This window comes from Sus scrofa, chromosome 15 (assembly GCF_000003025.6).
Source record: "Sus scrofa isolate TJ Tabasco breed Duroc chromosome 15, Sscrofa11.1, whole genome shotgun sequence".
Classification (NCBI taxonomy): Eukaryota; Metazoa; Chordata; class Mammalia; order Artiodactyla; family Suidae; genus Sus; species Sus scrofa.
In genome coordinates this window covers 25062934-25086734 of record NC_010457.5, presented here as the reverse complement: position 1 = coordinate 25086734, position 23801 = coordinate 25062934, and the positions used below count along the sequence as shown (strand labels likewise).

The 23801-nt window shown below is 45.4% G+C and overlaps 1 long non-coding RNA gene across 1 annotated transcript; it reads left to right on the top strand.

The window, feature by feature from the left end:
* On the top strand, positions 490-9146 carry LOC110257077. Its single transcript, XR_002339296.1, has 2 exons — positions 490-599; positions 1729-9146. It is a non-coding gene; the product is annotated as an uncharacterized LOC110257077 (long non-coding RNA).

Below are 23801 nucleotides of genomic sequence, written 5' to 3'. Positions count from 1 at the left end.
AAGAGGCCGCAACCTCCTCCAAGTCCATGGCAAGTCGTTTGCTGGCAAAAAGCCATCTATTTTCCTATTCATTTGTGGATCTCGTGTGTAGAATTTTTATCCAAAGTACTTAAATTCTTGTTGGCTTGTCACCTGACTATAAACCACCCCCCTGGAGACCACCTTTCTCAGTTTTACAGTTCTCTGTTTAGTTCTTGTAGGAATTACTTTTCGAGTTTAGCGAATGTAGAAGCCTCCCGCTAGAGGCTTCTACACCTGGAGAGCTAGCGACACAGTCTAAAACACAGACACAGACAGAGTCGCTGTCACCGAGTCCTTTCTTCACTCCCGTCCCCCCCAGGATAGCATTGGAGGCCTCAGTGATATGACTGACTTGCATTTCAGCTGTTTTTAGCCCACACTACACTGACCCAGAGAATATCTTTAACACCCCATCACTTTCCTCAAATGCCCCTTTCAATTTCCTGTGCCGTTTCTTCCCTCTTTCAGCGTCTGCCTGGTTTCGCAGTACGTTATGGATCCCACCCTCTTGCTGTCTTTTCCAGACCACTCAGCAGTTAAAATGAGAGGGACGGGAGCAGCACTCACCAGGCTCAGAGGTAAGCACCTGGCCAACTCAAGACCATAGACGGGTTAAGGGAGCTGGCATCTGTGGGGCAAGGACTAGGGGAGATGGTGTTATGGAATAATAAAATATCTGGGTCCCTTTCCAGGAATTCTTATTACAGACCCGTTAGTGGAGTTGTTAGAGGAGCAGGAACAAAGATATTCATTGGCAGGTTTTTATAATAGTGGAAGCCTGAAAACCTAAACGACTTTAAGACTGAGCTTGATAAATAATGGTTCATCTGTTCTGCAGAGAATTAGGCAGCCAACACCAAGAAAAGCTAATACTGTAGGACCTCAAGAATACAAAGCTAAATAGAAAATGTTTGTTTCTACTTATTTTAAAAAATGGAGGACTTTTAAGATTATGTACGCATAAAATCAGTCTTTACCATTGCTTTCGGTTCTAACATTCTAAAGCCTGGTATGCCACAAGGGGAAAAAAAGGATATTTTTCTAAGCTTGGGCAAGATTTCAATTTTATTTTATTTTATTTTATTGTCTCTTTAGGGCCACACCCACGGCATATCAATGTTCCCAGGCATGGGGTTGAATCGGAGTTGTAGCTGGAGGCCTACACCACAGCCACAGCAGCGTGGGATCCGAGCCACATCTGAGACCTACACCACAGCTCATGGCAATGCCAGATACTTAACCCACTGAGCAGTGCCAGGGATCAAACCCACGTCCTCATGAATACCATTCGGATACGTTTACCACCGAGCCACGACAGGAACACCAAGGTTTAAATTTTAAAGTCTATATTGTTTTCCACAGTTCCTGGCCTGACCATATAGCAGGCACTCAGTATTTGTTTAAGTTGTCTAGATATAGAGATGAATTTTTCCTCACACCTCTGCTCACTCCTTCACTCCCTACCATACCTGGGGACTTCATCTACCACTGGCTCCGTAGAAACACCCCACATGTATATTAATAACATGTTCTTTTTTCTTTTTTTTCTTGTAAAAATCTCTTTTTACATTACTGAGACTCTTGCTTAGACACTAAATCTCTGGCACCCGGGATCATTTTAGTATATATTACTAGAAATTAGTGATCTTGGGTTTTTTTTTCCTGGATGAAAACTTCGATATATTCTTTTCTTTTTTTGCTTTTTAGGGCCGCAACTGCAGCATTTGCAAGTTCCCAGGCTGGGGGTCTAATTGGAGCTGTAGCTACCCTCCTACACCACAGCAATGCTGGATCCTTAACCCACTGAACAAGTCCAGGAATCGAACCCACATCTTCATGGATACTAGTTGGATTCGTTTTCGTTGCACCACACAAAACTCCTCAATATATTTTTTGCTTTTGCCTCTCTACTCTGTGCCTGGGATTATAGAAATAAAGGGGTAGTCTTGATCACCTCCCAGGAACTCAGAGTTTGTGAGGAGAGCAGACTGGTAAATGAATCATTATAATACCAAGTGACTTGCCCTATGGCAGGGATGGTTATGAGGTGCCAAGGCAGCAGAAAGGAAAATGGCACAGGTATGCCCAAGGATTGAAGGAAAACCTCCAAGGGGTGTATTTATTTTCTTTTGCTGCATAACAAACACCACAGACTTAGTGGCTTCAAACAACACTTGTTTATTAGCTCACAGTTCTGTAGGTCAGCATCAGCATCATGGCTGGGTTCTCTGGTCAGTATCACAGGCTGAAAGCAAGATGTCAGCTGGCCTGAGTTCTCATCTAGAGGTCCTGGGAAACATGTGCTTCCAACCTCACTCTTGGCAGAATTCAGTTTCCTGTAGAGTTGTGGGTTGTTGTACAGGTGAGGTTCCCATTTCCTTGCAGGCAGTCAGCCAGAGCTTGCTATCAGCTGCTAGAACCCACTGGCATTCCTTGCCATGTGACCTCCTCCATCCTCAAAGCCAGCAACCAAGGATTTCTTACACACTGGACCCCCCTTACATGTTGAATATCTGACCTCTTTTTCTTTTTTAAATTGGAGTATAGTTGCTTTACAATGTTGTGTTGGTTTCAGGTGTACAGCATGTGATTTAGTTATACATAATTCTTTTTCAGATTCTTTTCCCATGTAGGTTATTTACAAAATATTGAGTAGTTTCCTGTGTTATACAGTTGGTCCTCGTTGACCTATTTTATATATAGTAGTGTGTATATGTTAATACCAATCTCTTAACTTATCCCTCCCCCGCCACATTTTCACTTTGGTCACCACAAGTTTGGTTTCAAAGCCTGTGAATCTTTTTCTGTTTTGTAAATAAGTTCATTTGTATCATTTTTTATTAGTTTCCACATGTAAGAGATACCATATGATATTTGTTTTTCTCTGACTTAACTTAGTATGATAATCTCTAAGTCCATCCAGGTTACTGCAAATGGCATTATTTCATTCTTTTTTATGGCTGAGTAATATTCAATTGTACATGTGTACCACATCTTCTTTATTCATTCATCTCTTAATGGACATTTAGCGTAGGAGGGTTCCCTTTTCTCTACACGCTCTCCAGCATTTATTGTTTGTAGACTTCTCGATGATGGCCATTCTGACTGGTGTGAGGTGATACTTCACTGTAATTTTGATTTGCATTTTTCTAATTAGCAATGTTGAGCACCTTTTCATGTGTGTTTTTGGCCATCTATATGTCTTCTTTGGAGAAATGTCTATTTAGGTCTTCTGCCAACTTTTTTTGATTGAGTCATTTAGGTTTTTTGATAGCTGAATGACCTGTTTGTATACTTTGGAGAATATTCCCTTCTTGATCTTTTCATTTGCAAATATTTTCTCCCATTCTGTGGGTTGTCTTTTTGTAACTTCCTCTTTTGCTACCAGCCAGAGTAAACTACTTTTAAAGAGTTCATATGATTAGATCAGGCCCACCAAGATCAACTATCATACGACTAACCCACTTATAGCCCCCCAGCAGACTGCCTCTTGTTTTTGCAGCAAGGCCTCTAATGGTGCCCCCAATTCATGCCTTCCTTTCCAAAGTCATCAGATTTTAGCTGAGTACATAGGCCCACATAATAAAGAGTTCATGTCCCAGTCTCCCTTGCAGCTGAATGTGGCCATGTGACTAAGTACCAGCTAAAGGGAAATCAGTGGAAGTGTCCAGTCCAAATACCTTCCTTGAGAGACCCTTCCTCAAGAGACTATTCCTTTGCCCCTCTGTCTTCCCCCCTCCCTCCATCCTAGAATACCTCCCTGCTGTCTTAGGGAGTGAGGACGAGGGGCTACACAGCAGTGGTGGATGGGGCTGGAGGCAGAGCTCCCTCCCAGGCTGGACCACAGGGCTCTTTCACATGAGCAGAGGGTAAACATCTGTCACCAGGAGCATTTCACTGGCGGGAGCTGGGCCACATGCCTGTGCCTGCAAAGCATCATCATGATGGTCCAGCCCCCGCAAGCCTCACCTTGGGGCTGGGCAGAAACCCAGGGGAGCTGAGGCATGGGGGGCCATTTCGTAGCAGTCAGCAGTGTCTGCCAGAGAAGCAGGGGGAGAGCCAGGACTTGGGGAGCCCAAGTGGAACCCTTTAAGCATATCTTGTACTGTCTGCATTGTCATCCTCAGGGCAGTTGGGTAGAAACTCGATTCACTCTTTTTTTTTTTTTGGTATTTTTAGGGCAGCACTTGCAGGATATGAAGGTTCCCAGGCTAGGGGTAGAATCAGAGCTGCAGCTGCTGGCCTCTGCCACAGCCACAGCCATAGCAACTGCCATATCCTAGCTGCATCTGTGACCTACACCACAGCTCATGGCAACGCCAGATCCCTAATCCACTGAGCAAGGCCAGGGATTGAAACTGAGCCCCTGTAGATACAAGTCGGATTTGGTAACCAGTGAGCCACAAGGGAATGCCTCACTTCACTCTTTAAAGTAAAACATACTAAGGTACTAAGGTAAGTCCCCTGATTAAAAGTGCACAGTGCTTCCACAACCAAAGAAGAGTAATTTCTACTGTTTGGGATTGCACAAGAAATTTTCTGAGTTTGGAGAAAGACCATTTGAAGTATTTCTAATAGATTATCTTGAATTTTCTATAAACTTGATCATCTCTAATTCTTTTATCAGCTTCTAATACATACATTTCTATTTTTTTTTTTTGTCTTTTTTTTTTTGCGGGGGGGCAGCTACCCCCATGGCATATGGAGGTTCCCAGCCTAGGGGTCGAATCAAACCTGTAGCTGTTGGCTTACACCATTAGCCACAGCAATGCCAGATCTGGGGCATATCTGCAACCTATACCACAGCCCACAGCAATGCCAGAACCTTAACCCACTGAGCAAGGCCAGGGATCAAACCTGCGTCCTCATGGATACTAGTCAGATTCGTTTCTGCTGAGCCACAATGGGAACTCCCCCATACACTTCTTTAAAATTATATTTGTTACCTATTTTCTGTTATGTTATACATATTAATAGAAAACATGGAGAGCTCCCCATTTGGTGCAATGGGATCAGCAGCATCTTGGGAGAGCTGGGACATGGGTTTGATCCCTAGTCTGGCACAGTGGATTAAAGATCACACATTGCTGCAGCTGCAGCTTAGGTTGCAACTGCGGCTTGTATCTGATTCCTGATCTGGGAGCTCCATATGCTGCAGGGCAGCAAAAAATGAAGAGGGAAAAAAAAATGGAAAACACAAGGGAAAAAAAACCTCCAATTCCTTCTGTAGCTTTTTCATCCAGTCTTTTCTCTATAGGTAGATTTTTGTTGTTGGGATTTTTTTTTTTAAATTTTTAGATACATTTATTAGGTGGTTGTACATGTAATTTTATATTCTACTTTTTTCACTTACATAGCATAAGTAGTTTCACTTCATTTCACCTTATACTTGCAAACATAAATTTGAATAGCTATATATATACACTAAAATTTTTACCTTTGTTCTTTTTAATGAGAAATGTTCATAAAATAGATATATGTAGAGCCAATGAGCATATTAGAGAAACTTCTCTCTGTCCTCAGCCTTTGAGACAAAGTGAGAGCGACTACGTGAGATCCCGGTGCTAACTTAGATCCAAGAAGTAAAACTGAATGTGACTGTCCCTTTCACATTCCCTTAGGCCTGTGCCAGCGTGAGCTCATTATACTTACAACACAAAAGGAATATTACAGATTTCTATTGGGGGAGAACCTCCTATTTTGGAAAAGCACCCAGAGGTACTTAAATCAAATGGTTTATCTGAGTTAGTGCATTCTAAGACTGTATACTAAAAGATATACTTTTAAAACATCAAATTATATTGGAGTTTCCCGGTGGCTTAGTGATTAGGGATTTGGTGGTGTCACTGCTGTGGCCTGGGTTCAGTCCTGGCCCCAGGAACTTCCTTATGCCTTGAGTGTGGCCAATACAAAAAACATCAGATTGTAAGCAGTAATAACTGGTTTATGTAGAAGGTGGCTCTTTGCTTGGGGCCTCCTGGTGGTCTCCACCACTGCAGCCACCCTCTAATATCCCCTCCTCACTTCTGACGTCTGTCAACAAAATAAGGACTAGCTATTTGTTCTCTTTCTCCTGTTTATATTGTCTTCTTCTTCTGTTCCTGTTCCTCTTTTTCCTTCTCTCTCTGCCTCTTCCCCACTTTCTTTTAATTCACCAAGTTTTATTAGCTATTTTTCACAAACACCCTGAGAAGTAGGTCAGCAGAATTTGCCGAAGAGGAAGCAGTGGCAGAAGGTTGGGTTGCTGTCTCCGGGTCCATGGGACACCCAGTGGAGTAGCCCTGTCCTGGAGCCCGCCTCTTCAGCCCTCCCACTCCATGCCTGTTTCACTTCTCTGCCTAAGGCCAGGTCCCTACCAGCCTCCTCTCAGAGCTGCTTTGCAGGACCCCCATCCCCACCTACATCACCAAGGAGGTTGACATCAGCAGAGGTGAGTAAATAGTCATCTTCATCCTTAGGGCTCACCATACCTGTCACCCAGTATGACGTAGGTCCTCCTGCAAATGGTTTCTGCACATCCAGTCATAAGGCTTGGGATCCTTTCTGCACTAGTTCTTCATCATAGGCCAGCTTGGCTGAAGCTGAGCAGGGCAGGGTTCAGGGTCCCAAGAGGCAGCAATGTCACTGACCCTTTAGGTGCACCATACTGCTCAAACCAGTCTCAGTGGGGTTCCCTGTGCCCTCAAACGGTGGCTGCCATCCCCATGGCCGGTCCTGGTGGCTGTGGCCAGGCTGAACCACAGAGCACACTGGTGTTGATAAGACACTGGTGCTTGCCTTCCTCAGCCTGGCTCACTCAGCATTCTCATCTGAAGACAGAAGAAGGCGTCCAGCCCCAGGATTGGGCATCGGTGGGGTAAGGCATGTAAAAGCCATTGAAACAGCATCTGTCCCCACCTGCTGCCCACAAAAACCCAGCACTGCTCCTGCCCCACTAGGTCACAGAGCCAGTAGGCCCTTCAGAGTGGTGGGTACCCAGCATAACCAAAAGGCACAGGTATTTTCAGGGAGACCAGCTCTGAGACCATGGCCCCACATTGTGAGTCACCACCTAGAGAGTGAGTGGAGTTCACGCCGATGACCAGGCTGCCATGAGCCAGCTGGCCATTCAGCCTTAAGCACAGCACAGGTCTGTGCCAGGAGAAATCTCTGTGGTTTTTTGTCACCGTGGAAGACACGGTCTACCATTGGGAGCCCCTGAGACCACCCTCCCTCCACCAAACCTGGGCCCACTCTCCCTGACCCTCCACCACCCTTGAGAACGTCCTCTGCCTTGGAAGTAACTCACACTGAAGCAAGAAGAGCTAAAACATCTTCCTCAGAGGTTTATAAAGTTTGTAGAGAGATTTCTGAGCAGAGAAACTGCACTGTGTGATTGGCTTGGCTTGGGTTTCCCTCACCTGGTGAACCCAGCTTTTACTATAGATTCCCTTGTAGGCTGATGTCTGGCTTTGCTGAGCCCTTACACACAACCAGTCTCAGGGCCCTGCCTTTCACCTAACCCTGCTTCCCTATGACCCCATAGCCTGAGGGGACCTATAACTCAGACATGTCAGAGACAATGAGTATATCTAGTGCCCCAGTCTTGGTTCTGAATGACATGCTTCATTAAAGGGATCAGGGCTGGTGCAGAAATGTGAGAGCCTGGGACATCTCACACCACGGAGTATGGAAGGGCTCCGCATGTTAAAAAGACACAGCCTAAAGGGACTGCTTCTGGCTAAATATGGGACACGTTGAACATTAAAAAGTGTTAGTAATGAATTCTCCCCCATATGGTGATGACCCTTGAGGCACACTGACAGACATAAATGAGGAAGAAGGACAAGCCCTCTAGCACAAGAGCATCCACTAACAAGTGTAAAAGGAGTGGTGGAGTTAGGAAATGCACAATGGATATTCACACAGGTGGGTGAAAGCTTGATATTTCAAGATACTTTGAAAGTAAAAAAAACCACACATCCTGCAGTCCTGCCATTTAGGTTGTTAGAAGTCACCTCCTAAAGTGCTATCTGAGTGACCTATGTCCCTGTGCACCCACTGTGCTCAGTGTCAGTGTACTTAACACAGGCTAGGAACATGAATGCAGCTAATTCAGCCCATGTACACGTTACTGCAGTGATTGCGGACCAAAGAAGTATTTTCAACTCAAGAAATACCCATCTTTGAAGTTGTTGCTCAGTGGTAACAAACCCAACTCATATCCATGAGGATGCAGGTTCCGTCCATGGCCTTGCTCAGTGGGTTAAGGATCTCGCGTTGCCACAAGCTGTGGTGTAGGTCGCAGACAAGTTTTGGATCCTGTGAGGCTGTGGCTGTGGCATAGTCTGGCAGCTGCAGCTCCAGTTTGAGCCCTTGTCCAGGAACTTCCATGGACCTCATGTGCGACCCTTAAAAAAAACACAAAAAACTTCTGCTTCTTCCGTTCCCTTGTGGTGCAGGATCTAGCATTGTCACTGCAGTGGTCAAGGTGGATGCTGTGGATTGGGTTCAATCCCTGCCCGGGGAACTTCCACATGCCATAGGTAGAGAAAAAAAAAAAAATCTATGGGTGGCCACTTTCACACAGATTAGACCTGGCTTTGGATTTCTGCCAAGCTGTATAAGCTCAGGCAAGCTGCTTAACCTCTCTGAGCTTCAATCTTTCATCTATGTAATGGAGGTAATTATAATACCTGTTGAATGAACCAGCAATTCCACCCCTAGTATTTCCTCAAGGGAAATGAAAACATGTCCACACAAAGATTTGTACATGTCTGATCATAGTGGCTTTTTTCATGACAGCCCCAAACTGGATACAACCCAAGGCAAAAAAGGAACAAACCAGTGCTAGTGTGGATGAATTTCAGAACCATAATGCCAAGTGAAAGAAGCCACACGAAAGGCTGTAGATTACATGATTCCGTTTATAGGAAAGTCTAGAAAAGGTAAAGCTGGTGCAGTCAGTGGTTGCCAGGGGCCAAGAGGGAGGATTGTCTGCAGACGGGTGATGGGGAGGTTCTACAAACGCTGCGGTGATAGTTACAAGATTGTATACTTTTGTCAAAATTTATTGAATTGTATACGTAAAATTGGTGAACTTTGTTGTGTGTGAGTTAAGCCTAATAAAGCAAATTAAAAACCTACGTTACAATGTCATTGTGAGGGTTAATGGAAAGATACATATATGCAGCCCCAAATTCAGTGCCTGAGTAGGACACGAGTCCTAAAATCAAGCTGTTAACTGCGCTCTCAGTCTTGGGCCCAGCAGGCAAGTGTGGGGCCCAGGGGGTCCCACTCAAGACGTCCGCGGTTCAAGCGAATAACCAGGTTGATGCGGCGGTGCATCAAGGAAAGCGCGGTTCCAGGAGAGGGGCCATGCAGGCCTGAAGACCCAAGCAGGATGCTCGCGGCCCCAAGGGCAGCAGAAGCCCCTCGTGCTTCAGGGAAATGGTCCGCACTCCCACGGCAAGAACCTTCCTGCTGTCCTGGACCGGGTCTCAGGAAGTCCGGCCCGGGCGCACCAAACCCAGGGGAGCGGTGAAAGTCAGCGCTGCCCTTGCCTCTAGCGGCCTCTCCTCTTCCTTCTCTAGCAGCCTCGCCCCTCCTGTCGCCGTCGCCGGAGCAGAGCTCCACCCCAGGGAATCCACCTTCGCCCTCAGCGGGAACCCCAAACCAGGAGAAGCCGTGGGAAGGCTGAGGGGCGGGGAAAGTACAGCTTCACGGGTACCGCAGGGATCGTGTGTTTACGTCTGTTGTGTCTTGTTGCTTGGCAACCAGGTCTGGGCAGCTGGGGAGGGGGTTCTCCTCACAGGCGTGGGGGCGGTGACTCACCGCTGCACAAGCGATGGGGGACTAGGGGTAAAGGACCACGTCGTTCCAGGCTGGGGGCAGCCCCGGGCTCTTGTGGAAGCGAGGCCTGGCGTGGCAGCAGCTCGGGAATAAACGTGGGCTGCGTGGTCAGACCACCGCCTGGCTCCTTGTTCTGCCTGTCCTGCAGCCTTGGGCAAGTACCTTCACCTCTCTGACCTCAGCCACCTCATCTATAAAAGAAGACCATGCGATCACATTAAGAGTGACTTATTACTGGGGACTTAACAGCAGACTTTAAACACATTAACTCCTTCACGCTCTCTGCTCCCTGCATTTGACAGTGAGGAAACTGCAGGCCAGGCCAGAGTTAACTGACTTGGCTAAAGTCACCTAATATGTAGGTGGAAGAGGAAGGATTCCAGCTTGGACCTGTGTGTCTCTGTATGGTGACATCCACCTTGCTTGCTTGAATACCTGGCCCCCGTGAGGGTTCAGGGCCCAAAAGTCCTGGGTCCAGGTGAAGCGATTCTCCAGGGCAGACCTGCAGAGGCTGACCTCAGGGCCAGGTCTCAAGAGCCTGGACAGCCCTGGACTTGGCTGCCTTCATGCCTCAGCCTGCCTGCTTTCCCTGTCAGCCGTTCACTGGAAACCCCAGCTTCCCTTTTCTATCCCTGAGTCACCTCACAGGGTGTCTTCCAAGCGCCTAGTGTCAGATTTTGACCAGTTTCATTGTGGCTGAAGGAATCTCTTGAGTCAGTGTAAAGGATACAGATCTGGCCATGGCACTCCCCTTCATGGAGCACTTCACTGGCCTCCTTGCCCATAGGATGAAGTTTAAATTCTGTTATGTGACCTCCAGTTGTGAGGCCTCTGCACCTCTAGTCCCTCATAGTTGTTCTCATAAACCCCTGCTCCCCAGACCCAAAACCTCAACCAGCCCCACCTCTAAGGCCTGCAGTTCTGCTGACAGATCCCTTCTTTCCTGCTCCCTCCACAGACCTCCCCAGCCTCCCATATGCTGACGACCCAGGGGAGCAGGTCTTAGCTGCTCTGTTTTCTGGGGGAGGAAACCGAGACTCAGAAAGAAGAGTTTCCTACAGTCACACTCCCATCCTGCCAGGCTGCCAGCCCTCACTCCCACTCTGCTCATCTCTGTCATTACAAGGGCCTCTACAGCTGCTTATAGGCTGCTTTCCAAGGAGGCAGAAAGCACTCCTACCTTCATCTTGTTTGCCTGCTTCTGAATAGGACCAGCTGTGCATGTTTGCTGAGTAACTCGTTGCATAGGCAGATGAAGGACAAAACATTTATGTTATTTTAGAAATTATGTTACATTAGAAATTTCAGACTTATAGAATAAGGGTAGGAAATCTCTTTATGACCCTTAGCCTAATTTCATCCAGCTCTTGACACTAAAAAAAAAAATCTAGAGTTCCCTTTCTGGCTCAGCAGTTAATGAACCTGACTAGGACCCATGAGGATGCTGATTTGATCCCTGGCCTTGCTCAGTGGGTTAAGGATCCAGCATTGCCATGAGCTGTAGTGTAGGTTGCAGGTGGGGCTCAGAACCCCCGTTGCTGTGGCTGTGGTGTAAGCCCTAGTCTGGGAACCTCCATATGCCACTAATGCAGCCCTAAAAAGAAAAAAAAAAAAAGTCTTTATTGAAGTATAGTTGGTTTACAAGGTTGTGTTAATTTCTGCTGTCCAGCAAAGTGGTTTATACATATATATTTTTTCCATATTCTTTTCCATCATGGTTTATCACAGGATATTGAATATACTTTCCTGCTCTATACAGTAGGACTTTGTTGTTTATCCATTCTGTATATAATAGTCTGCTCACCCCAAAGCCCTCCATCCCTATCCCTTGAGAGCCACAAGTCAATTCTCTATGTTTGTGAGTCCATTTGTTTCACAGATAAATTCATTTGTTATTTATTTATTTATTTATTTATCTTTTTAGGGCCACACTCATGGCAAATGGAGGTTCCCAGGATAGAGGTCAAATCGGAATTGTAGCCACTGACCTATACCACAGCCACAGCAACACGGGATCTGAATCAAATCTGAGACCTACACCACAGCTCACAGGAACGCCAGATCCTTAAACCACTGAGCGAGGCCAGAGATTGAATCTGTGTCCTCATGGATGCTAGTCAGATTTGTTTCCACTGAGCCACAATGGGAACTCCATTTGTGTTATAGTTTAGATTCCACATATGAGTGATATGGTATTTGTCTTTCTCTTTCTGACTGACTTCATTTAGTATGATAATCTCTAGGTCCATCCACGTTGCTGCAGATGGCATTTCATTCTTTTTTTATGGAGTAATATTCTATTGTGTATATGTAGCATATCTTCTTTATCCATTCATCTGTCAATGGACATTTAGTTTGCTTCCAGGTCTTGGCTATTGTGAATAGTGCTGCCATGAACATAGGAGTGCATGTATCTTTTCAAATTAGAATTTTCTCTGGATATAAGCCCAGGAGTGGGATTGCTGGATCATATGGCAACTCCATTTTTAGCTTTTTGAGGAACCTCGGTACTGTTTTCCATAATAGCTTTACCAGTTTATATTTCACCAACAGTGTAGGAGGGTTCCCTTTTCTCCACACCCTCTCCAGCATTTTTTCTTCAAGTGGCAATCAGGAGAGTTTGGAAGCCCCTATCTCTCTGAGGCCTGAGGATTTCATCACTGGGAACTGGAGTGCAGGTGGACTCCCACACAATCATTTTGTGGTGGTTGAGCCCCTCTGTAACAATCCATCTATGTCCCCTCCACTGTTCTTCAGATTGAGGAAAGGAAGTAATACAGACATTGTTAAAGAAAAAACAGAATAATAGATCTTTTCTGTACAGTTTTCAAAATAATAAATGCTGTGGTTTAAAAAAAAATCAGGGAGTTCCCATCATGGCACAGCAGAAACGAATCTGACTAGGAACCATAAGGTTGTGGGTTTGATCCCTGGCCCTGCTCATTGGGTTAGGATCTTGCCATGAGCTGTGGTGTAAGTCGCAGATGGGCCTCGGATCTGGTATTGCTGTGGCTGTGGCGTAGGCTGGCAGCTATAGCTCTGATTGGACCCCTAGCCTGCTAACCTCCATATGCTGTGGGTGCGGCCCTAAAATGCAAAAATAAATTAATAAAATAAAATAAAATCACACAATACTAATGCAAAGAAAATAAAAATCATCCTCTCCCTTTCAACTCCAGCCCCAAGTGTACCCCCCAGGGGTAAGCTCTGCAAGGAGCACAGTGGACTGGGCAGGGGCACTGCTGCTCTGAATCCCTCCTTTCATTTGCGGGGAGGTCATGCTCCCCATGGAGCCCCAGTCAAGGATTGAGTACCAGGCTGCCCTCCCTGCCTAGGCTCGCTCTGGCTCACCTATCTCACCATCCATTTGTCTCCCTGCCTCTCTTCTTGGCCCTGCATAGCTGCCCTTCTCCTTCCCAAGCTGCCTCAGTGCCAGCTCAGGTCTGCATTTTCATTTAAGCCAGTTTAATCTGACTCATGCCTAGATCTTACTTTCTAAACACTGTTCTCCAATAAAACAAACTAGGGCTCCTAGAAAAAGGGTTGATTCTGAGCTGGAGCAGGGAAAGTATGAGGTGAGCCTGGAACACCTTGTGTCAGACAGTAAGGCTGATGGGGGCCATGAAGACACAGGGACCACCTGGAAGGAGCTCCCAGTAGTCAAATGTGGTACCATTTGAGAAAAATATAGAAGTAATAGTAATGGGTTATAACCCATAGAATGAAACAAACCTCCAAAAGTCCAGTTATAAAATAATGGAATAAATAAATACATGGAGGGAAGAGACAGCTCTTTTGAACAACAGAATTCAAGTTAACAAATGTAGAAAGAGCAATGGTTATGGAAAAATCACCATTTGGTAAAAACCACAGTAATAACTGTTGTGAACAATAATTGTTGATGGATTCTAAAATTAGAGGGAAAATGTCGGAAATAAACAGGATATTTACCTAATCATAAAGCTACTCCCCACGGGATGTTTGTTAATTACAAAGGAAAATAGTGACTTTACAGAGGAAAAACCTCAGGGAGATATCACTTTAACCAAGAGATCAAAGTTACCACAACTAGTCCAGTTGTACCTAGGAGATATTTTGGGTTGGGTTCCTGACAACTGCAATAAAGCAAATATCGAAACTAAATGAGTCACAGGCATGAACTGCCTGTTTTTCAGAGCATATAAAAGTTGTGCTTACACTGTACTGTAGTTTGTTAAGTGTGCAATAGCATTATGTCTGAAAAAAATGTACATACCTTAATTTAAAAATACTTTATTGGGGAGTTCCTGTCATGGCTCAGTGGTTAACCAACCCAGGTAGCCTCCATGAGGACAAGGGTTTGATCCCTGGCCTTGCTCAGCGGGTTAAGGATCCGGCGTTTCTGTGAGCTGTGGTGTAGGTCGAAGATTCAGTTTGGATCCCGTGTTGCTGTGGCTCTGGCGTAGGCTCCATTTGGACCCCTAGCCTGGGAACCTCCATATGCCGAGGGTGCAGCCCTAAAAAGACAAAAGAATTTAAAAAAATAAAAATACTTTATTGCTAAAAAGTGCTATCTTCTGGGCCTTCAGTGAGTCATAGTAGGGACACCAAAGATCACTGGTCATAGACCAGCATAAAAATATAATAAGGAAAATTCTGAAATACTGTGAGAACAGCCAAAATGTGACACAGTGACACAAAGTGAGCAAATGCTGTTGGGAAGATGGTGCTGATAGACTTACTTGACACAGTGTTGCCACAAACTTAAATTTGTAAAAAAAAAAAAAAAGCAACATCAGTGAAGTGCAGTTAAGTAAAGAGCAATAAAATGAGATATCCCTGTAATGAGGCACATCAGCAATCCCTGATGTGGTGTCCTGACAGGCACAACATCACTTCCGTGGTGTTCTCGCCCTGGTGCATAACCTCAATCTAGTAATGAAAAGACATCAGACAAACCCAAAGTGAGGGAGTTCCCCTTGTGGCTCAGCGGGTTAAGAACCCAACACAGTCTCTGTGAGGATTGGGGTTTGATCCCTGGCCTTGCTCAGTGGTTTAAGGATCAGGTGTTATTGCAAGCTGCGGGGCAGGTCGCAAATGCAGCTCAGATCTGGTGTTCCGTGGCTGTGGTATAGGCCTGTAGCTGCAGTTCCAATTCAACCCCTAGCCTGGGAACTTCCATATGCGGCAGGTATGCCCCCCCTCCAAAAAAAAAAAAAAACAAAAAAAAAAAAACAAAAATGAGGAATGTCTTACAATATAACTGGCCAAAATGTCGAAGTGATGTGGAAAGGCTGAGGAACTGGCCCAGATGGGAGGAGACAAAGGTGACATGACAACTAAATGATGTATGGGATTCTGAATGGAATCCTGGACCAAAAACAGGACTTTAGTGGGACATTTGGCAAAATTCAAATAAGTTCAATAAATGAGTTAATAGTATTATGTCATTGTATATTTCCTGGCTTTGATCCTTATACTGTGGTCACAAGAGACATTAACGTTAGGGTGATCTGAGTGAAGGGTGTCACATTGGCAACTTTGTGGTAATTCCAGATTTTGAAAATAAAAAGACTGGGTGGGAGTTCCCACTGTGGTACAACAGTGTCAGGGGCATCTCTGGAACCCTAGGACACAAGTTCAATCTCTGGCCTGGCAGAGCGGGTTAAGGAACTGGAGTTGACAGTGCTGCTAAGTAGGTTGCTGTGGTGCAGGAACTGCACATGCTGAAAAGCAGCCAAAAAAAAAAAAAAAAAAAGACTGGGTGCTGGTAGATAGGGTCAGGAAGGAGGGGGACAGTCTACAGAATGGCAAATAACTTTCAACTCAAGTTTTGATGGGATCAGTTGTCACTGCTGCTTGAAATGCTAGTTCTTTGGCTTTGTCCACTCCCCAGGCAGTGCTGAGCTGGTTGGAGCTATGGGGGGCGGGGGAGTGGGACAAAGTCAGAGGGCATGAACTTGGTGACAGGTACAGGACTGTTACATTTGTTCCTGAGATCTTTGTGTACCTCTGAAAAGTTCTTTTTTTTTTAATAATTTTTTTATTTTCCCACTGTACAGCAAGGGGGTCAGGTTATCCTTACATGTATACATTACAATTACATTTTTTCCCCCACCCTTTGTTCTGTTGCAACATGAGTATCTAGACAAAGTTCTCAATGCTATTCAGCAGGATCTCCTTGCAAATCTATTCTAAGTTGTGTCTGATAAGCCCAAGCTCCCGATCCCTCCCACTCCCTCCCCCTCCCATCAGGCAGCCACAAGTCTCTTCTCCAAGTCCATGATTTTCTTTTCTGAGATGTTCATTTGTGCTAGATATTAGATTCCAGTTATAAGTGATATCATATGGTATTTGTCTTTGTCTTTCTGGCTCATTTCACTCAGTATGAGATTCTCTAGTTTCATCCATGTTGCTGCAAATAGCATTATGTCATTCTTTTTTATGGCTGAGTAGTATTCCATTGTGTATATATACCACATCTTCCGAATCCAATCATCTGTCGATGGACATTTGGGTTGTTTCCATGTCCTGGCTATTGTGAATAGTGCTGCAATGAACATGCGGGTGCACGTGTCTCTTTTAAGTAGAGTTTTGTCCGGATAGATGCCCAAGAGTGGGATTGTGGGGTCATATGGAAGTTCTATGTATAGATTTCTAAGGTATCTCCAGACTGTTCTCCATAGCGGCTGTACCAGTTTACATTCCCACCAACAGTGCAGGAGGGTTCCCTTTTCTCCACAGCCCCTCCAGCACTTGTTATTTGTGGATTTATTAATGATGGCCATTCTGACTGGTGTGAGGTGGTATCTCATGGTAGTTTTGTGAAAAGTTCTTTAAATGTTTAAAGTACTATACAGAGTTCCCGTTGTGGCTCAGTGGTAACGAACCCGACTAGTATCCATGAAGATGAGGGTTCGATTCCAGGCCTTGCTCAGTGGGTTAAGGATCTGGTATTGCCCTGAGCTGTGGTGTAGGTCCAAGACATGGCTCAAGATCCTGCGTTGCTGTGGCTATGGCATAGGCAGGCAGCTGCAGCTCCAATTCGACTTCTAGCCTGGGAACTTCCACATGTTGCAGGTGCGTCTATCGAAAAAAAAAAAAATTCAAACGGTACACTGAAAAGTCAGTCCTTCCTATCTCCTGTTTCTCCCCTCCCCCCATCCATGTTATCACAGTTCCCTGGGGAGTCAATACACTTCAGGTATAAACAAACAGCTAAGCGTATTAATTACCCATGGAAGTTGGGGGCTCCGAATTAGGTCAAAAGAAGTCAAGAAGTATCATGGTGACTGAGAGCTAGGAAGTCTCTGCCAAAAGGAAGTCTCTCCTTTCTTGCTGCTGTGCTTTGTATTGAAAAGAAACAAGACATCTGTCTGGATGCCACCAAACACATTTGTGTTGCATTAAGTAAGTCATAAAATCAATTTAGTGTTTCATGATTATCATTTTTTAAAAAACAGAAAGTTGTTCAAGGAAAAAGGGAGGAGAATAGATGAAATGAGATGGACAAAACGTTCATTGCTGAAGCTAAGGGACTTGTGTGTGGAATTTGATTACACTACTTGACTTTTCTGTGTTTGACACTTTCCACAACAGTCTCTATAAAAATATATCTTCTAGGAAACTTTTCTTTCAAAGAAAGAGAGAAAAAGGAATAGACAATAGCTATAGAGTGCCTCACTGTAATAGGGGTAGTTTTGTGAAACTTTGTTAACCATGCAAAACTTATTTCTTACTGAGGATTGTGGAGGTTCTTTTCTTTCTTTCTTTTCTTTCTCTTTCTTTTCTTTTCTTTCCTTTCTTTTTTCCTTCCTTCCTTCCTTCCTTCTTTCTTTCCTTCCTTCCTTCTTTCTTTCTTTCCTTCCTTCTCTTTGAAAAACACTACCTTAAACCACAGCTGTCATAAGGCCAGAACCTGGGTCACCAAGACAGTTTGCTCCAGGCTGCAGGTGATAAGGCATGTCACATTTCTCGGATCCACTAGGCAATAAATGTGCAGGCCTGACTTCCTTGAAACTTTATGAGAGGACTAGCTGGTTAATGGGTAACCGGGAGCAACACCCACGCAGCTGGGAGTATGTGGCCCCATGGGGGACCTTGCGACACCGCAGAGTACAGGGGTTCCAGAAATGGGGAGGAACAAAACCTTGCCACGCAGCAGAGTACAGGGGTTCCAGAAATGGGGAGGAACAAAACTCCCAGGCAGTACCGGGGAGCCCTCTGCCCCAGAGCCCGGCAAGTTCAGCCCTCACGGAGGGAGGCTGGGGGCGCCTGTGCTGAGGGCTCTCCTGCCGGTTGACAAACCCTGGGCTAGCTTAGCTGGGCTGGAATTATTGCCTGGGTCGGAATCCGCCTCAGGACAGAGTCTCCGGCCGCCACCACCCCAGAACGCACTGTCCACAGACTGAGTTGTCTCCTTAGCAGCAGGGCTGAGCGCCCTCCAGAATGCAGACAGCAAGCCTCCTGGGAAGGTACGGAGCTTGGAGTCTAGGCTCAAGGGGCCACACAACTGCCCAGCTCCGCACCTGGCGTGCAAATCAGCCATGGGCAATACAGAAACAAATTAGCACCACTGTTCCAATAAAAGTTTTCAAGGACACTGAAATGCGAATTTTGTATAATTTTCCTGATACGAAATAAATCATTTTTTTGGTATTTCTCAAACATTAAAAAATAAAATAAAAATAGAAACCATTTTTAGCTCCCAGGCTGAACAAATGACCCGCAGGCCATAGGTGGCAAACCCTGGGTTTGGAAAGGGCCCTCCCTCCCTCCGTCTACCCTCCCCCATGCCTCCCCCATCCTCCCCTCCCTGCCCCCTGTCGCCTCCCCGCGCCAGTCCCGGCTGCATCCCAGACGCGGCGGCCAGCGGTCGGGAGCGCTGACTCACAGGCTGACTCAGCTGCAGGCGCGCAGCCAGCACACGCCCGGGCGAGGCGGCGGGGCGCAGGGCGCCGGGCGGGCTCGGGGCTGGCGGGATGGCCGAGGGGCTGGCGGAGGTGGGGGTGTGACGGCGGCCGCGCGGGGCCTAAGGGGCTCGGACCACCGCGCACCCGCAGCCCTCGCAGCCCCGACCTCTGCGGAGCCGGGAGACCGGCGCTGCTGGCGTGATGCCTCGCCGGAGGATGGGCCGGGGCGCGGGGGATCGGAGTCCAGGAGGGAGACGTGGGTCCTTGGGAGCCGGTCCTCCGGAGAGCGGCTGGGCGCAGGCCTGGCTTTTCATACGCCCCTTGGGATTCCAGCCCCGCCCCCGCCCTCGCGCTCCTGTTCGAGCTGACCTTCTCCGGGAAGCCTTCCCCGGGGGCCTCCTCAGGGCCAGGTAGGGCCCGCCCCAGGGTTGCCTGAAGAACCTCCCTCCCGCGCCCTCCACGTGGCTCTGTTGCCGGTTTTGTGTCTGGTTTTTTCACTCAACTGAGAGTCCCTAGAGGGCAGCAACCACGTCTCAGTTGGCTCTGCATCCCTGGGACTTAAACGCAGCGCCAGAGGCAGAGTAGACCTGTATTCCAGTGACAGGTCTACTGCGGCTGTGGCAAAGGAAGGCAGCTATAGCTCCGATCCACCCCTAGCCTGGGAACTTCCACATGACGTGGGTGCGGCCCTAAAAAGCACAAGGCTAGAGGTCGAATCAGAGCTAAAGCTGCCAGCTTACACAAGAGCCACAGCAACACCGGATCCAAGCCGCGTCTGTGACCTACACGGCAGCTCATGGTAAGGCCGCATCCTTAGTCTACTGAGCAAGACTAAGGGTCCATCCTGCGTCTTCATGGATCCTAGTCAGGTTGGTTACCACTGAGCCAAGATGGGAATTCCCAATGTCCCTTTTAAAATAAGTATCATTAAAAAAAAAAAAAATGACATTTCTGTCCTACGGTACAGAGTCTCTTTTACCTCCTTCCATTTCCTTGCCTGCAGCCTTTAGGAAATCTTTCTTCTAGGTAGTGATCAAGCAGAATGTGGTCAAACATAAAATTCTTTGACTTGGAATTTTGCTGTTATTCAGCCCTCGTTACACTGATTCTGGCTGTCAGGTCAGCGTGATGGCATCAAGGGAACAACCCCTCAATAAAATCATCTGAGCACGGAATCCTTAGGGTCATAAAGCAGCAGGTTTTTAGATCATAAGAATTAGTGTCCAGCTCTCCAGAAATGTCCATGTGCTTTGTACCACCAGACTGGTTTTGGTAGCTCCTTTGCATCTGGTAATTCATTAGGTAAGATATCCTTGTTTAAAAATGTCCTTTCTTTTAAACATGTTGAAGCTCACTGGATATCATAAGTTAAACCTCTCTTTCGGGGAAAATAGTGTTAAAACACAGTGCTGTTTGAACTTATGAAATTACAAATAACTTCCAGTTTTAGAAAAGATATAATAAAATCCTACTTAAATTGGTTGTCCTTTTCTGGTGACATTTTGTTTTGTTTTGCATTTTCTTGAGCCACTCCTGCAGCATATGGAGGTTCCCAGGCTAGGGGTCTAATTGGAGCTGTAGCCATCTGCCTACGCCAGAGCCACAGCAACGCGGTATCCGAGTCACGTCTGCGACCCTCACCACAGCTCACGGCAATGCCAGATCCTTAACCCACTGAGCAAGGCCAGGGATCAAACCCGAAACCTCATGGTTCCTAGCCAGATTCGTTAACCACTGTGCCACAACAGGAACTCGTTTTGTTTTTCCGGCCATACCTGCTTCATATGGAAGTTCCTGGGCCAGGGATTGAATCTAAGCCACAGCCGTGACCTATGCCATAGCTGTGGCAATGCTGGATACATAACCCACTGTGCTGGGCCAATGATCAAACCTGCACTGCCAGAGAGACAAGGCCAGATCCCCTTACCCGCTCGCTGTACCACACCAAGAACTCCCAGGCAACTTTTTAACATCTTTTCTGACAACAAGGACAACCATCATGTCTAATGGAGACCCTCTCCTTCCATCTAGAATGTTACTTAGCTTTTGCATGTTTTGAGGAGGTGGAAGTCACCAAACCTTTCATCGTGAGAGCTTTGGTATCCCACGAAGTAGCCCTCACCCCCATAGCCACACTGTGTACGAGTTGCAAAAGACAGCAGGTAAGGCCTTTGAATTTTCTCTGTTGGAGTTTGTAGGCTGAATGGAGTTCACAGAACTACACTTGCCCTGTCTGCCAAATATGTAGACAGATGAGCAAAATCGCCTTTGTATTTGGATAAGATATCAAAACCAAAAAAATATTTGTTTTTTCTGAAGTTTCATTAAAATCTTAATAAAAATCTAAAAGACAATGTGAAACCCCATTTTTCAAATTAAGTACTTAAGAAGGAGGCAAAAAAGTTTTAAAAAATTTTTCATTATAGTTGATTTATAATGTTGTGCCAATTTCTGCTGTAGAGCAAAGTGACCCAATGATAAAAATATATGCATTTCCTTTCAGTAGGACCTCATTGCTTATCCATTCTAAATGTAATAGTTTGGATCTACTAACCCCAAACTCCCAGTCTATCCCACTCTCTCCTGCACTCCACCTTGGCAACCACAAGTCTGTTCTCTGTGTCTGGGAGTCTGTTTCTGTTTTGTAGATACATTCATTTGTGCCATATTTACGATTCCACATATAAGTGATACCACATGTTATTTGTCTTTCTCTTTCTGACTGACTTCACTTAGTATGAGAATCACTAGTTCCATCCACGGCAATATTTCATTCTTTTTTATAGCTAAGTAATATTCCATTGTATACATGTACCACATCTTTACCCATTCATGTGTTGATGGACATTTAGGTTGTTTCCATGTCTTGGCTATTGTGAATAGTGCTGCAATGAACATAGGGGTGCACATATCTTCTTTTTTTTTGGTCTTTTTAGAGCCACACCTGTGGCATATGGAAGTTCCCAGGCTAGGGGTTGAATTGGAGCTTCAGCTGCCAGCCTACACCACAGCCACAGCAACTCGGGATATGAGCCACGTCTGTGACCTACACCACAGCTCAGGGCAATGCCGGAGTCTTAATCCATTGAGCAAGGCCAGGGGTCAAACTTGCATCCTCATGGATGCTAGTCAGATTCGTTTCTGCTGAGCCATGATGGGAACTCCCACATATCTTTTTGAACTATAATTTTGTCCAGATATATGCCCAGGAATGGGATTGCTGGATCAAATGTTAGTTCTATATTTAGTTTTCTGAGGTACCTCCATACCGTTTTCCATAGTGGTTGTACCAGTTTACATTCCTACGAATAGCATAGGAGGATTCCGTTTTCCTCACACCCTCTCCAGCATTTTTTTTTGTAAGATTTTTATTTTTTCTATTATAGTTGATTTACAATGTTCTGTCAATTTCTATTGTACAGCAAAGTGACCCGGTCTCTCTCTCTCCCTCTCTCTCACACACACATATACACATATATACACTAATTTTTTATTTGTAGACTTATTACTGATGGCCATTCTGACTTGTGTGAGGTGATATGTCATTGTATTTTTTTTTTTTTTGTCTTTTGTATTTTTAGCGCCATACCTGTGGCATATGGAGGTTCCCAGGCCAGGGTTCAAATCAGAGCTGTAGCTACCAACCTATACCGCAGCCACAGCAACACCAGATCTGAGCTTCATCTGCAGCCTACACCATAGCTCATGGCAGTGCCAAATACTTAACCCATTGGGTGAGGCCAGGGATCAAACCCATATCCTTATGGATACTAGTTGGATTCATTAACCACTGAGCCACGATGGGAACTCCATAATTCACAACTTTTAAAAGTTATGTTCCATTTATAGTTATTATAAAATATTGGCTGTATTTCCCTGTGCTGTACAATACATCCTTGCAGCTTATTTATTTTATACATAATAGTTTGTACCTTTTAACCCCCCACCCCTATCTTGCTCCTCCCCCCTTCCTTCTCCCCAATGGTAACCACTAGTTTTTTCTCTATACCTGTGAGTCTCTTTCATTTTTGTTATATTCACTAGTTTTGTTGTGTTTTTTAGTTTCCACATATAAGTGATGTCATATAGTATTTGTCTTTGTCAGACTTATTTCACTTATCATAATGCCCTCCAAGTCCATCCATGTTGCTGCAAATGGCATTATTTCATTCTTTTTTATGGCTAATATTCCATTGTACATATGTACCACATCTTCATCTATTCATCTGTTGATGGACACTTAGGATTCTTCCACATCTTGGTAGTTGTGAATAATGCTGCTATGAACATTGGGGTGCATGTATCTTTTTGAATTAGTGCTTTTGTTTTCTTCATATATATACCCAGGAGTGGAATTGCTGGGTCATATGGTAACTCTGTCTTTATCCTTTTGAGAAAATTCCATACTGGTTTCCATAGTGGCTGCATGAATTTACGTCCCCACCAACAGTGTACAAGAGTTCCCTTCTCGCTATATCCTCACTGCTCATTGTTGTGTTCTCATTGATGACAGCCATTCTGAAGGTTTAAGATAACATCTCATTGTGGTTTTAATTCACATTTCTCTGATTATTAATGATGTTGAGCATTTTTTCATGTGCCTGTTGGCCATCTGTATGTCTTCTTTGGAAAAAGGTCTATTCAGTTCTTCTGCCCTTTTCTTTCTTTCGTCTTCTTCTTCTTTTTTTTTTTTTTTTTTTTTTTTTTTGCTTTTTAGGGCTGCACCAGCGGCATATGGAAATTCCCACGTTAGGGATTGAATTGGAGCTACAGCTGCTGGCCTACACCACAGCCACAGCAACTCGGGATCCAAGCTGCATCTTCAACCTACACCACAGCTCACAGCAATGCCAGATCCCCAACCCACTGAGCGAGGCCAGGGATCAAACCCAGATCCTCATAGACACTAGTTGGATTTGTTTCCACTGTGCCACAGCGTGAAATCCATGCCCATTTATTAATCAGGTTGTTTTTGCAATGTTGAGTTGTATGAAGTATGCATATATTTTTTTGATATTAACCCCTTATTTGTCATATCGTTTGTGAATATTTTCTCCC